A 15,781-nucleotide genomic window follows, 5' to 3' on the forward strand; every position below is an offset into this window, starting at 1 on the left:
AGAATAATACCTGACTTTCCATGGAGACTCTACAACCCAAAAAGACCTGGACAGATGTGCTGCAGACTCTAAGAGGCCAGATGCCAGCCCAGATTACTATATCCAGCAAAACTTTCAATCATCACAAACGGAGAAAAATAAGCTATTCCATGATAAAGTCAAATTTAAACAATATCTAGCTACAGATACAGCCCTATAGAAGATGCTAGAAGAAAAAAAAAAAAAAACAAGGAGGCTAACTATAAAACATGAAAGGGCAGGAAATAAGTAATCTCACACCAGCCGCACAGAAAGGAAAACTCAAACACACACACATGCACATGCATGCACACCATGTACAAACATACACAAGAGTTTTAAATTAATTGAAATGTTGGTAGAATTATCCAAGAAAAATAAGCCCTTTAAAATACACACTCTCTGTCTCTCTGTCTCTCTGTCTCTCTGTCTCTGTCTCTGTCTCTGTCTCTCTCTCTCTCTCTCTCTCTCTTTCTCTCTCTCTCTCTCTCTCTCTCTCTCTCTCACTGGGATTTATATATTACGGTTCATCAGTCCTCGAGTCTTTGGAGAGAGGGCCCTATGGCCCACAAAGAGGTAATGACTAAAGGTGGCCCTGGCCCTGGAGAGCCTGCAGCTTACCTCAGTCTCAAGTTCCCATTTCTGGTTCTCATTATGACACAGAAGAAACCTTCATTGGCATTTTTACTTAAACAAAACCAAAAGATAATTAGCAGCTGCTTCAAGGGTTTCAAGCTCTTACATCTGGGATTTTCCAGAAAGTACTATTAATATTAGCAGCAAAATGGGTTTAGGAATGAAAATACAGCCCCAAGTCATCTGCCTGACCACTGAGCAAGGGGAGGGCTGATGGTCCTAAAGACAGCCCTCCTGGGATTGGCTCTTAAATCACCCATCTCCTCGTCACCCTACTGTCCGGTGCAGGGACCCTGGAAATCCTGGGTTTCCCACTATGCTTGGCAACAGGACCTTCAGTGCCTAGACTCTGCAGTTTGGAGGTGTCCTAGTCAGTGTTCTATTGCTGTGAAGAGACACCACAGCCATAGCAACTACTAAAAAGGAAAACATTTAACTGGGTCTCTCTTAAAGTTTCAGAGGCTTAGTCCATTGTCATCATGGAAGAAGCATGGTGGCATACAGGGAGACATAGTGCTGGAGCTTAGTCCATTGTCATCATGGAAGAAGCATGGTGGCATACAGGGAGACATAGTGCTGGAGATGTAACTTGAGAGTTCTACAACCAGATCCTCAGGCAGCAGGAAGAGAGAGAGAGAGAGAGAGAGAGAGAGAGAGAGAGAGAGAGAGAGAGAGAGAATGGGCCTGGCTTTAGCATCTGAAACCTCAAAGCCCACCCTACTACCTCCAACAAGACCATACCTCTTTTTTTTATTGGTTATTTTATTTACTTACATTTCAAATGTTATCCTCCTTCCCAGTTTCCCCTCCACAAACTCCCTAACTCCTCCCCCTCCAGCTGCCTCTATGAGGGTGCTCCCTGACCCACCCACCCATTCCTGCCTCAAGGCCTAGCATTCCCCTACCCTGAGTCATCAAGCCTCCACAGGACCAAGAGCCCCCCACCCCATCTCCCACTGATGCCTGATAAGGCAATCCTCTGCTACATATGCAGCTGGAGCCATGTTTTCCCCAACTCTTTGGGTGGTGGTTTAGTCCCTGGGAACTTTGGGGTGTCTGGTTGATTGATATTGTTGTTCTTCCTATGGTGTTACAAATCCCTGCAGCTCCTTCAATCCTTGCCCCAACTTCTACATTGGGGTTCCCACGCTTAGTCCAATGTTTGGCTGCATGCATCCACATCTGTATTGGCTATACCAGGCTCCTGTCAGCAAGTGTTTCTCGGAATCAGCCATAGTGTCTGGGTTTGGTGTCAGCAGGTGGGATAGATCCCTAGGTGGGGCAGTCTCTGGATAGCCTTTCCTTCAGTCAGTCTCTGCTCTACTTTTTGTCTCTGCATTTCCTTTTGACAGGAGGAATTCTGAATTAATATTTTTGAGGTGGGTGGGTGGCCCCAACCTTCAGCTGGGGCCTATGCCTATCTGCTGGATATAGTCTCTATAGGTTCTCTCTCCCCTTTGTTGGGTATTTCAGCTAATGTCCTCCCTGTTGGGTCCTGGGAACTTCTTGGGTCCCTGGCATCTGGGACTTTCTAGTGGCTACTCCCAGTTCTCCCTTCCCAACTGCTACATATCTACTTTTAAATTCCTGATCCTCTGAATTTCTCCCTATCTCCTTCCATATCTGATGGTGCCCCTTCCCTCCCCCTCCTCCCTCCCTCCCAGATCCCTGTCTCCCTCTACTTCCTGACATTATTTTCTTCCCTCTTCTGAGGAGGACTGTAGCATATACACTTTAGTGTGGTCTTCTGTCTTCTTGGGTTTCATATGGTCTGTGATTTGTATTTTGGGTATTCCAAGCTTCTTTTAGGCTAATATCCACTTATCAGTGAGTACATAACCTGAGTGTTCTTTTGTGATTGGGTTACCTCACTCAGGATGATATTTTCAAATTCCATCCATTTGCCTGTGGATTTCATGAAGTCATTGTTTTTAATAGCTGAGTAGTACTCCATTGTATAAATGTACCACATTTTCTGTATCCATTCCTCTGTTGAGGGACATCTGGGTTCTTTCCAGCTTCTGGTTATTATAAATAAGGCTGCTATGAACATAATGAAGCATGTGTCCTTGTTATATGTTGGAGCACCTTCTGGGTATATGCCCAGGAGTATATGCCTAGGTCCTCAGGTAGAACTATTTTCAATTTTCTGAGAAACTGCCAGATTGATTTCCAGAGTGGTTGTACCAGCTTGCAATCCCACCAACAATAGAGGAGTGTTCCTCTTTCTCTACATTCTCCCCAGCATCTGCTATCACCTGAGTTTTTGATCTTAGCCATTCTGACTGGTGTGAGGTAGAATCTCAGGGTCATTTTGATTTGCATTTCCCTGATGACCAAGGATGTTAAATATTTCTTTAAGTGCTTCTCAACCATTTTAGATTCCTCAGTTGAGAATATACACCAAACCAATAGCCAACATCAAACTAAGAGAGAGAAACTTGAAGCAATCCCACTAAAATCAGGGACAAGTCAAGGCTGCCCACTCTCCCCATATCTATTCAATATGGGTACTTCAAGTTCTAGCCAGAGCAATGAGACAACAAAAGGAGATCAAAGGGATGCAATTGGAAAGGAAGAAAACAGGATATCACTATTTTCAGATGATATGATAGTATACTTAAGTACCCCACACACACAAAAACAAAACAAAACTACAAGAGAACTCCTACAGCTAATAAGGAACTTCAGCAAAGTGGCTGGATACAAAGTTAGCTTGAACAAATCAGTAGCCTTCCTTTGCTCAAAGGATAAATGGGCTGAAAATCATATTAGGGAAAGGACTCCCTTCACAACAGTCATGACTAATATAAAGTAACTTGATGTGTCCCTAACCAAACAAGTGAAAGATCTGCATGACAAGAGTTTCAAATCTCTGAAGAAAGAAATTGATGAAGACCTCAGAAGATGGAAGATCTCCCGTGCTCATGGATCAGCAGGATTAACATAGTAAAAATGGCCACCTTACCAAAAGCAATCTACAGATTCAGTGAAATCCCCATCAAAATTCCAACTCAATTCTTCACAGAGATAGCACAATTCTCAAATTTATCTGGAATAACAAAAAACCCAAGATAGCAAAAACCATTCTCAACAATAAAAGAACTTCTGGGGGAATCACCAGCCCTGACCTCAAGCTATACCTCAGAACAATAGTGATAAAAACCATATGATATTGGTGTAGAGAAAGGCAGATAGATCAGTGGAATAAAATTGAAGACCCAGATATGAACCCACTCACCTTTGGTCACCTGATCTTTGACAAAGGAGTCAAAACCATCCAGTGGAAAAAAGATAGCATTTTCAACAAATAGTGCTGGTTCAACTAGAAGTTGTCATGTAGAAGAATGCAAATGGATCCATTCTAATCTCCTTGTACAAAGCTCCAGCCCAAGTGCATCAATGACCTACACATAAAACCAGATACACTGAATCTAATAGAAGAGAAAATTGGAAAGAACCTCAAACACATGGGCACGGGGGAAAATTCCCTGAACAGAACATCAATTGATTATGCTCTAAAATCAACTATAGACAAATTTCTCATAAAAAATTTCTCAAATTTCTCTGCAAAGCTTCTGTAAGGCAAAGGACACCGTCAATAGGACAAAACAGCAACCAACAGATTGGGAAAAGATCTTTACCAATTGTATGCCTGACAAAGGGCTAATATCCAAACTATATAAAGAACTCAAGAAGTTAGATTCCAGAGAACCAAATAACCCTATTAAAAATGGGGTACAGAGCTAAACAAAGGCCATATCTCCTTATCCCTAACTAGTATCACCACTCCCTAATGGCAAAGCCTTCAAATCTGTGAGCCTTTGGGGGCCATTCCTATTCAAACCGTACGGGGTGCCAGACAGGAATACGGAAGGTGAGGTAGGGACACAGATAGTATCAAGACTCAGAATTGTTTTCTTAGGTCATGTTTCAAATGTTATCACTGATTTACATGTCACTCCCAAATATATTATTCTAAAATAACTACCATTGTTCAAATATAGCATGGTTTCTGCACAGGGAATGCAGAAAAGCCTCTCAGCTGAGTGATCTAAGAGTTCTTCAGGTGGTTATCATCACATGACAGCTGTGGCTGAGGTCAAGAGACAGTGCAGCCAGGACTGGTCACATCTACCCATTTTCCTGTCCATCCATCTGTCCATCCATATTAGCCACATGTGTGCCTGTGTGATCCGACACAGCCCAGGGAGGAGGGCTTTGGCTTGGCTCAGAGCTTCAGAAAGGCCGTGCACTTGGGTAGAACATGATGGCAACAGGAATGTGTGGTGAAGGCGGCTGTTTGCATCTTCATTGACACAAACTGAGAAAGAGACTTCACAGAACCACATAGGAACATGTGGTCTGCTTCCTCCAGCAAAGCCACACCTCCTAAGGTCTTCACCATGACCTCCCCACCATCCCCACCATCTGAGGACAAGGGCCTATGGGGGAGACATTTCATACACAACCCATAATGATGTGTGTGTGTGTGTGTGTGTGTGCGCGCGTGTGCGTGTGCGTGTGCGTGTGTGTGCGTGTGCGTGTGTGTGTGTGTGTGTGTGTGTGTGTGTGTACATATCTATCTGCTTACATATCTCTCTATGTGTCTTCTACCTACCTACCTCCAGGCCCCTCCAAACAGTCTTTCCTCTTTTTTAAGTTACTTTTTATTCACTTATAGGGAAGCACAGCAAGAATGTGGATGTCAGAGGACAACTTGTGGGAGTCCTTCCACCATGTGGATGCCAGGAATCAAACTCAGGTCTTAAGGCTTGGTGATAAGGGCCGTTTGGCTGGCCCTCCGAACAGTCTTTAATATATTAATATGTTACTATATTAATAAAGCACTTAGAAAGAGGCCTTGTGCTCCATAAATACCTCCTAGCAAACACTGCCATGGGCAAAGCACCCCAGCCCTGTGTTACATCTGAGCCTTGGAGTCCGTGGCAACACTTTCACCTCACTCTGCTGGGAAAAAGAGTCCCACGCCACCCAGATTCAAAGACAGAGACCCCCACGCACCAAGAGGTCACCCACACACCAGGAGGTCAGCCACGCACCAGGTCACCCACACACCAAGAGGTTAAGCAATAGATGAAGAATATGGATGGATTAGTTGCCACAGGCTGAGGTCCCTAGTAGCAGAAGTTGCAATGCGGAGTCACTTGTGAAGGAATAGGGAAGAGGGAGAAGGGTATAAGGTCATGTGACATCTCCCTGACTGAGGTCCTCACAGGGAGCCTGCAGAATCTGGCCCCCCAGGAGACAAAGAAACTGGCTTCCATGGTCCACACCAACCAACTTCCAGCCAGGGAAGCCACAGGGAAGGGTTTCTAAAGCCCCAGGCACCTCACAGCCCTTGAGAGCATCTCTCAAGCAAGGTTTGCAGTAGCACTTCAATAGCGGTGTGTGGGGAAAGACTCCTGGAAGACGGACTGGGGCCCAAGAGCCTCTACTATCATAGGAGATGGGGCCTACTCACAAGCTCTCCACTAATGAGCAAAGCAAGGGAGATCAGCCCTCAGGCTGAGATGTTAAAGATGGGCTGAAGACACAAGCATGATGCATCCCAAGTGACTAACTCATATAGGTCTGGGAAGTGCATTAACCTCTTCATCACAGTGACAATATAAAGGGACAAAGTCACTCTGGCTCAGGGTTTCAAAAGGCTCAGGCCATGACTACTTCCACATAACATAATAACAGCAGGACCATGCATCGGAGGACATTCCCTTTATAGACAGGAAGCAGAGAACAGGCATCCTAGCTCCTACTATTCCATCCAGGTTCTCAATCCACATGATGATGGCATCCATACTCAAGGGTGAGTCTCCCTTGAATTCCCTCACAGACATACCAGAGGTGTCCTTCACCAGTTTCCTAGGTGATTCTAAATCCAGGCAAGTTGACAAAGATTAACTCTCATAGGAACACAAGCAGAAGACAGGAGAGCAGACCTAGTGGCTCCTGCCTGTGATGCCAGAACTTGGGGGCTGTGGAAGATGCTGCAAGTCTGACAGCTCCCAAGTAAGTTTGAAGCTAGCCTGAACTACAGGGTAAGCCTCTGTCAAGGATGGGGTGGGGGAAGGGGGAGAGGAAAGAGAAGAGGGAGAGGAGATGGAAGAGGGGAAGGGAAGGAAAAAACACTTGGGGTTTGGGGCAGAGAATTCACTCCAGCGAATATAAGCAAAAACTAAAATGCATTGGCCCAAAAATGAGGCAGATACTGATTCAGGCTGGATCTTGGCTCAGATATCTAGTTTCTCTTCCACCTCCTCTCTACCTTTTTATGGACTTTGTTCACAAGAGTCCACCCTCACAGGAGCTCAATCTCTGAGGAGTCCATGCTCACAGGAGCTCACCCTCTGAGGAGTCCACACTCACAGGAGCTCAATCTCTGAGGAGTCCATGCTCACAGGAGCTCACCCTCTGAGGAGTCCACCCTCACAGGAGCTCACCCTCTGAGGAGTCCACCCTGGCAGGAGCTCACCCTCTGAGGAGTCCACCCTGGCAGGAGCTCACCCTCTTAGGAGTCCACCCTGGCAGGAGCTCATCCTCTGAGGAGGCTACCCTCTCAGACTTGCCCTGGTGCAGTAGTACCAGATGCAAAGGCCAACTTGGTCCTCTCCTCTCAGGCATCTCTGTGAGAAGAGGCTGTTTAAGCCACAGTCAGCCTTCTGAAAGTCCTTGAGTGTCATCAGCTTCAGTTGGCCAGACTAGTCACCTGGCTATTCCGTAACCAATCACTGTGTCCGAGGTAGTGTGACGTTCTGATTGACAAGTCCTGAGTCACATGCTCGCCCAGGCTGAAGATGAAATTAATTTCTTGAGAACCACAAAGATTGAGAGTAAAGGTAGAGCAAGGGACAGTAAGGCAGGCCAGTCGTCAGATGCAGTCTAAAGCCAGCCGGGGAATCCTGAGGAAGCAGGAAATGACGTCAGGAGGACACAAGTCACAAGGGCAGAAGGGCAGGCTGGGAGCCTGGCCCAAGTTGCTTTCAATCCCTTTGTCCAGAGAAAATGTAAATTTCCTTCTTTCTTTTGGAAAAATTAATTTCACATACGTGGAGATCACGGGACAACTGGGAGTCAGGCCTCAGGGATCGAACTCAGGTCTTCACACTTGGCAGTAAGCATCTTTACACAATGCACCATCTCAGTGGCCCTGGGAAATTTTTGGGTTCCACAATGTGCAGGTGGCAGTGCCTTGAGCTGGAGAATTTGAAAGAAGGCCATAGTGATCATAGTTTTGTCCTCTAGCTGAACCAAAGAAGCTCGCCCCTTAGTGACTGCGCATGATTTAAGAACCATGCCAGTAATTTTTGTTTGATCAAGTATCTTGTAAAGATTAAAGGTTTGTGAAATCAGATATGTGAAGTAAACAGGATAGATGTTAATAGGCCAGGAGGAATATAGTAAAACACATAACAGAAATGCAAGAGGCTCTTAATGAAGTCATCTCCCAAGAAAAATGAAAGGAAACTAAGACAGCAGCCATTCCTGAACCTTGCTGAGGGTGAAATAAAAAGCAAACCAGCTTAATTGAACCTCTAGAGAATCAAACATGAAAAGAGATCTTTGTTCAACAATGGCCTAAATTTAAATCTCTATTTAATTGTGAGGCTCCTCTGAGCAACAGAATGGTGTCTTCACCTTCCCCAAGGGTGGGGTGGATGGAGACCACCAAACTGCCCAAGTGACTTCTCTAACTGCATTCCTCAACCTGTGGGTTAAAATCCCTTTGCGGTTTGAGTGACCCTTTCATAGGGCTCAAACATCAGATACCCTGCATATCAGATATTTACATTACTACTTATGCCCATAGCAAAACTGTAGCTATGGAGTAGCAATGAAATACTTTTATAGTTACGAGTCACCAGAACGTGAGGGTCTGTATTAAACAGTCACAGCATCAGAATGGTTGAGAGTCACTGAATAAAACCTTTGAGACTTTATGACTAAAAGTGATTCCAATCTACCTAGCAGATCAACCATTAGGAATATTTGGGTTGCAAGCACCAGATACTTGATTTTAGTGGTTTAATTGAGTGGGAATAGGTGTGGATTGCCATTCACACACACACACACACACACACACACACACACTACACACTACACACAATACACACATGCATGCATTCATACATGCATACTTACATAGATATATAACTACATGCATATTCTAAGGGAAACAGCTGATGGCCCAAAGTCGCAGCTCATATTTTTTGGCCTTTTGCAAGTGGTTACTGCAGTGCCAGGTACCATCACTCTCTTGCATCAGAAGGAAGAAGTGGGCTGCTGGACCTTGATATCTTTTTTTGTTGTTGTTTAGCCTTTTGACTGATTTTTTAATTAATTACATTTCAAGTGTTATCCCCTTACCTGGTTCACCTTTTCTTCTCTATCCCATCCCCCCTCCATCTGCTTCTATGAGGGTGTTCTATCCAGCCTTCATAGGATCAAGGACCTCTCCTCACATTGATGGCTGACAAGGCCATCCTCTGCTACATATGCAGCTGGAGTCATGCATACTACTTGGTTGGTGGCTTAGTCCCTGGGACCTTGGTGTCTTGATAATTGGACCTTGATAATCAGTCTCAGAAATGAGTCAGGAATAAGGAAATGGCCAGTACACTGTGTAAGAGTGCATTCTGTGACAGCAATGAGACCTGTGCTCATCCCAAACCCAATGTCGTGTCAGATACATCGGTTTGAGCATCTGCAGTCCCAGCAATCCCACAGGAAAATGGGAGGCAGAGACAAGAGAATGCCTAGGAGCTCACAGCCCACTTACCCTGGTGAACACAGTGGCCATGAGTCTTAAAACAAGATAGAAGATAAGGATCACCCCCCAAGGCTGTTCTCTGACCTCCACGTGTATATTCACACACATACTCTCCCTGTGTCTCTGTCTGTGTCTGTTTCTGTGTGTCTGGTTGTCTCTGACTCATCTATCTTTATATCTATACCTAAATCTATCATTGTTACACAGACACACACTACTAAGAAAGGAGTAGGGAGAGGGGCAGGGAAGAGGCAGCATGCCCATCAGGAAGCTGTGCCTGTCCATGTGAGCTTGTTTCACTGGTCAGAATCCTGCAGTCTGGTCCCTCCGTCTGCACTGGGGTGAAGAGGGTTCGGCCAGGGCGACCCACGGGAGTCGCATCATTTTCTCAAATACACACGGGTGAACAGGGTGTGGACGGATACTTTCCGTAGCTCTCATTCCCGTAATATATAGACCACTTGTCTCACATTCAGTTTTCCCAGCCAATTAACCATTCACAGTTGATTGTTTTTTGTTTTTTGTTTTTTTTTAATTTTTGGAAGATACAAACTTTATTAGAAAAAAATAAACAAAAAAAAAATCAAGAAGGGAAATGGGTTTGCTTTCAAGAGATGCCTTGGTGGATACAGCTACTTTTAGCTACACTGGTTTTGTTACTGCTCCAGCCAAAGGGCAGGGTCCAGCTCAAAGCAGTGCCACAACCGTAGTTTCATCAGCTGCTGCTGCTGCTGCTGTTGCCACTGTGGCCCCATCCGAACTCATTGTAAGACTCAGGACCTGGGCTGTGTGACCTCTGAGCTCAGCCACCTTGGCCATGGTTGAGCTCTTCCAAATAACCAGCTGGTTCTGGGCAGAGCCCTGACCTGAGATAAGCTCCTTACAGTGTGGAGAGAAGGGGATGGGGCACACCTGGGACTGCACGTCCACAGCACTCAGGCAGATGTTCCAAATGCCAATGTGATGTTCACTGGTACCTCCTCCTCCTGCCAGGATATTGGACTGCTAGGCACACCATGCAAAAGCCTTGATAGCACCTTGATGTTGAGTGAATGTTTGCAGGGAACCCGGCCCCTTTCTCCAGGACCGCTAGGCCACACGTGGACAAGGTTACCACTGCCACCGCTTGCCAGATGTGGTCGACCTGGGTCCCTGCGCAGCCCACATACTTCCTGGCTATGGTCATTCAGTGTGGTCACATGGTGTTGTGCTACCTGAACATCATGGTGGTGGATGTGGCCAGACCGTGAACCACTGGACAGGATATAGCTGGGGAAGCTTATTCGAGCGGAGTGACTGGTCATGTTTTGAAGTTGTTTCTGCTGCTGCACATCCCATAGTTGCACCTCAGCATTACTGGCCCGCAGCTAGGTAGTTTCCCTCTTTGATCCAGGCCACAGGCTGCTCCATTTGTAACAACTGCAGGATGTCCCCAGAACCAGCATTCCATAAGTCCACACTGTTGTTCAGTGCCACAGTCAATACATTTCCAGAGCTCCAAGCCACAAGATTCAGGTAGTAGTAATTCCGGGTTTCAGGGGCATCAAGAATTCTGTCTTGCAGGGAAGGACTGTATCTGCAAGCCTTTCGGCTAGAGCCAGGCGTGACTTTCTGACTGTAGAGTACTCTCAGTCTGCTCTGAAAACATTCTGAGGTTTTCCACTGAGCCTGAGAATCTTGGCTTCCTCCACATCAAAACCATTCATGTTCAGAGCCCAAAGCTTTCTGAGGCTCCTTCTTGGTGGGCGTCCCCCCACCATCTTCCGGCTGGTTCTCCTTGCTCGAGAGGAAGCTGGCCACCTCCATCTGGGAAGTGCTGTGTTGGGGGATATATTGTTTGCTTGGGGTGGTCTGAACCTTGGAATTAGATTTGCCAGTACCTCGGGCCCCAGGGCCAACTGGCGCTGTGTGATCTGTTGGTGGCCCGCATGAGTGAGAGGGCTGGGCCTGTGGCTTCCTTTGCTTTGTGCTGCCAGTGTGCAACCGGTGCATTGGGGGATGGGTGCGTCCAGTTGAAGCAATGAGTGCAAATTGCTCTCGAAGAACACGAACTGCGCCATGGCATGTCTACGGAGGCGGAGGCAAACAAGCTCTGGACCTTGCTGGGCTCCTGGGCTCTACTTGCCATACTTAGCTCTCCCAAACAAAAATCCCCGGCTCCTCACAGTGTATCCGTGGGACTGCCGAAGGCAATCTTTTCTGACTGGCTAAAGGCACTCCTGGACTGTTGTTCTTAAACTCTCCGCTGCTCCATGGTTGATTCTTGTACTAGTCAGATCCTCTAGAGGAACAGACAGGCATAGAATATATGCTTAATTTATTGTTTATGTTATTATAAATATTTTACACAAAGTTTTAATTGTGATTAATATCAAAAGGGCCTAGACACCTCAGGGTGTTCCCCTCTGGACCCTGGATTAGGCTCAGACCACAGCCAAATACCAATTTCTAGCACAAGGAGATCCATTATTAAACAAGGCAAAGAGATGAGTTGGCTAAATGGAAATGGAGCAGAAACGGCAGCAAATAGCTTTGGGGGTGTCATTTTAAGAGGAAACTGTTTGTTTTAGAATGAAGCAGGAAGGGTTGATAAATTCTGACTGGGCATGTTGATTAGGGTAACCAAGGGGAAATTTTTGATTGCTGGACCTTGATGTTTTGATATTGAACCTTGATAAATAGCCTCGGGAATGAGTCAACCTTGATAAACAGCCTCGGGAATGAGTCAGGCGTAAGAAAATGGCCAACTAAGCTTTAGGGATATAATCTAATGGTTTAACAAGGGATGGAGAATGGGAAGGGCATTCCCATGCCGTGTCTGCCAGCTTGGGCCTGTTAGAGCTCTTCAAATATTTTACTATCATGTGTGCGCACACTTGAGGGTCAGAGGATAACTTGTAGGAGTAAGTTCCTTCCTTCTACCATGTAGGTTCTGAAGAGCAAGCCCAGGGCCTTGGGCTTGGTGGCAAGTGCCTTTACCTGATGAGCTATTCTAATCCTATTGGAGTGGTTAGCATGTTAATAAGGGCCAGAGTCACCCAACAGTGACGACCTGCATGCTCCGTGCAGAGGTTGGTGCCTCAGCAGGTCCAGTGTGTGGTGCCTCAGCAGGTCCGGTGTGTGGTGCCTCAGAAGGTCCGGTGTGTGGTGCCTCAGCAGGTCCGGTGTGTGGTGCCTCAGCATGTCCGGTGTGTGGTGCCTCAGCAGGTCCAGTGTGTGGTGCCTCAGCAGGTCCGGTGTGTGGTGCCTCAGCAGGTCCAGTGTGTGGTGCCTCAGAAGGTCCAGTGTGTGGTGCCTCAGCAGGTCCGGTGTGTGGTGCCTCAGCAGGTCCGGTGTGTGGTGCCTCAGCAAGTCCAGTGTGTGGTGCCTCAGCATGTCCGGTGTGTGGTGCCTCAGCAGGTCCAGTGTGTGGTGCCTCAGCATGTCCGGTGTGTGGTGCCTCAGAAGGTCCAGTGTGTGGTGCCTCAGCATGTCCAGTGTGTGGTGCCTCAGAAGGTCCAGTGTGTGGTGCCTCAGAAGGTCCAGTGTGTGGTGCCTCAGAAGGTCCGGTGTGTGGTGCCTCAGAAGGTCCGGTGTGTGGTGCCTCAGCAGGTCTGGTGTGTGGTGCCTCAGCAGGTCTGGTGTACTTCTGAAACCTAGAAACTCCCTAGTACTGAGTGTACATTGAAATGAAAGCAGCAGGAGTTGGCTACAACGATGGGTGAATCCCTCACCCAAAGGAATCAAGCCACCAAAAGGAAGTGGCTTGAACACTTGGGTGTTCCTCCTCCCCTAATCTCCTCCCTGGGCCCTTAGCTGTTACGGTGGTCTTCTCCCTCCAGTTACTCTTGCACGTGCTAGCTCTCACTGGAAATGCCCCTGCAAATGCACATGTGTGCGTTACCTGTCTTAGACACTCAAGCCAGCCAGGTTAAGAACTAAGCCCAGCTTTCACAGTTCTGCCTGCAGGCTTTGGAAATGCTTAGCCACAAAATCATGGTTTCACTATTTACCCCAGTGAAAGAAACGTCCTGGCCACAGGGCTGGACACATGACCAAAAAGTTCTAACAACTCAACAACCTTGTCCAAGTGGTGAGTCTGAGCAGCCAATCAACACAGGGCTTTCACAGGGCTTTAGACTCAGAGAGAAAAAGGAAGATCTCCTCCAATTTTGGTAGTAGAGGTCAAAACAAGAAGGGAGGTTAGGTTACCGGATTGTTGGAATTTCCCATCTTTGGTTGCTGAAACTGCTTTCCAGTCAGGAAGAATGAATCCAGTCACTACTCCAGTCCCACACAGACCACTTTCCTGTACACCCAGGACCACCTAGGTGGCCAATTGAGTCTCTTTGGCACAGGGCGGCTTGGGAAGAAGCCTGTTAATGTATCCTGCAGACCCACTAGGAGGTGGTATGTGGGAAAGATGTGACGTCCATGTTCAAGGTGCACCAGGAAGGTACACACAAGATGCCCATGTGAGTGGATAACAGAGAAGGGATGAGGGCCTCCTCCCTCCTCCCTCGTGACAATAGGATCAGTGTGGTAAGGAAGCCATGGAGCAGTGTGAGCCTGGCCACTCTGTCTCCACAGCTATGGCCAGGGACAACTACTGTGCTCCAGTGGCTGGTAGTGAGAGGCGGAGTTCTCAGTGTCCCCACAAGTTAAGGAGTCTGGTATGTCTCTTTCTAAAAAATGGAGCCTCTGCAGGTCCCTGAGAGGGCAGACAGTCGTCTGTGGGGACTTGTCAATCAGGGTCATGCTGCAGCTTAGTGAGGCACTGTATGGAAAGGGACTCAGCTAGAATAGGTGGGCTGGGGTTGTGTAACTCCAGGATTCCCTAGCCTCAGTTTCCTACCACTGTTAACCATGACCACCCAAGACCGTGTTCCCTATGACCTGACACAAACATGTCCATATAGACAAAAAGAAAAGCAGGCATTGAGGACACATATTTGAGTCTGCTCTGCAGGATGTCCTCAGCCTGGAAGATGTACCCCCCAATTCCTGCATGAAATAAAGAAGCAGTGCTCCTCGCTACAGACCTGGCTCTCGGCTTGCTTCTTAGACTTCCTGTAGCTATTAGCTACATGTGTAGAGTTTTGTCTCCTCCCGTGCTCTGCAGGGGTATGTGGGAGTGTGTGGAATAGAGGCTGTGCCAAAGTGTGCAGGGTGCCCAGGAGTGTCTAGGTATGATGTGTTCAGGGGTGTGTGAGTGTCTGCAGGTATTTACGTGGTCTATGGGAATAGACAGAGGCATGTGTTATGTGTTCAAGGCTGTGTGAAGGTGTGCAGGAGTGAGATGTGCAAGCATGTGCAGATCTCTGAGGGTATGTGCAGGCACATCTGGGCAGGGATGGAGAGATGGTTCCAATGAGTAAGACCGTTTGTTGCTGTTATAGAGGATTGGGTTCACTTCCCAGCACTCACACTGGGTGGCTCAAGACTCTGTGACCCCCAGTTCCAAGGATCCATTGCCATCTTTATCCTCCGCGGGTACCTGCATGCCTGTGGTGCGTATACAGACAGGCAGGCACACACACATCCACATAAATATGAATGAGTGAATAAATTCTTTAAAAAACAGTGAAGCTGTGTGGCTGTGTGGAAAGGTCTACGATTGTGTGAGTGTTGACATTGCGGTTGTGGGGAGAGGTGTGTGGGGTGAGAGGGCATGTGCGGTTAGTGCAGGGGTATTTGGGTATCTGCAGGGTATGCAAGGGTGCAGCTGAATCCGGTGATGTGCAGTGATGCACAGGTGCCTCGTGGGAGCTGTTCCCCTGTCCTGAGGGGGAGGACACACTGCGGGGCTCCCAGGCCTCCCCCTCTGTCTGGAAGCTGACAAGATAGCAGAGCCCCACACAGTAACCGTACAGATAGACCCTGGAGCCACTGCTCTGCCCGATGCTTCTGCCTTGGGCCACTCCGTCCATACCAGTGAAGGTCCTTTGAGAAACAATCACCAAGAGGCCAAGAGAGAATGTTCTAAGGTGTGTGTGTGTGTGTGTGTGTGTGTGTGTGTGTGTGTGTGTATTGTCTCTGCTCCTCCAGAGCTAGAAATGCAAGACTGTCTTTTTTAAAGTGTGGGTTCTGGGGAGCAAACTTGGGTGCTCATGCTTGTGCCGCAAGCACTGTAAGGGTCCATCACCTTCTCAGCCCTGACAGCGAGGCTTCCTGTAACTGTGATAGATTTTGCAACACTCATTAAAAAAAGAACTGAGTTTAGAATAAATTGGGTGGGGAGGAAGTCAACCCAATGGCCAGCCAGTCTGAGGAATTAAAGATCTCTCAGGTACCTTTATACCGCTCCTGTCCGCCTGCTGTGGACTCCTTTATACCGCTCCTGCCCGCCTGCTGTGGACT

The 15,781-nt window shown here is 47.3% G+C and overlaps 1 pseudogene; it reads right to left on the reverse strand.

Moving 5' to 3' along the window:
* Nucleotides 1-10,049: 10,049 nt before the first annotated feature.
* Nucleotides 10,050-11,794, reverse strand: LOC116074481 (annotated as a pseudogene).
* Nucleotides 11,795-15,781: the final 3,987 nt, after the last annotated feature.

Source organism: Mastomys coucha, unplaced genomic scaffold (assembly GCF_008632895.1).
Source record: "Mastomys coucha isolate ucsf_1 unplaced genomic scaffold, UCSF_Mcou_1 pScaffold3, whole genome shotgun sequence".
In the NCBI taxonomy this organism is placed as follows: domain Eukaryota; kingdom Metazoa; phylum Chordata; class Mammalia; order Rodentia; family Muridae; genus Mastomys; species Mastomys coucha.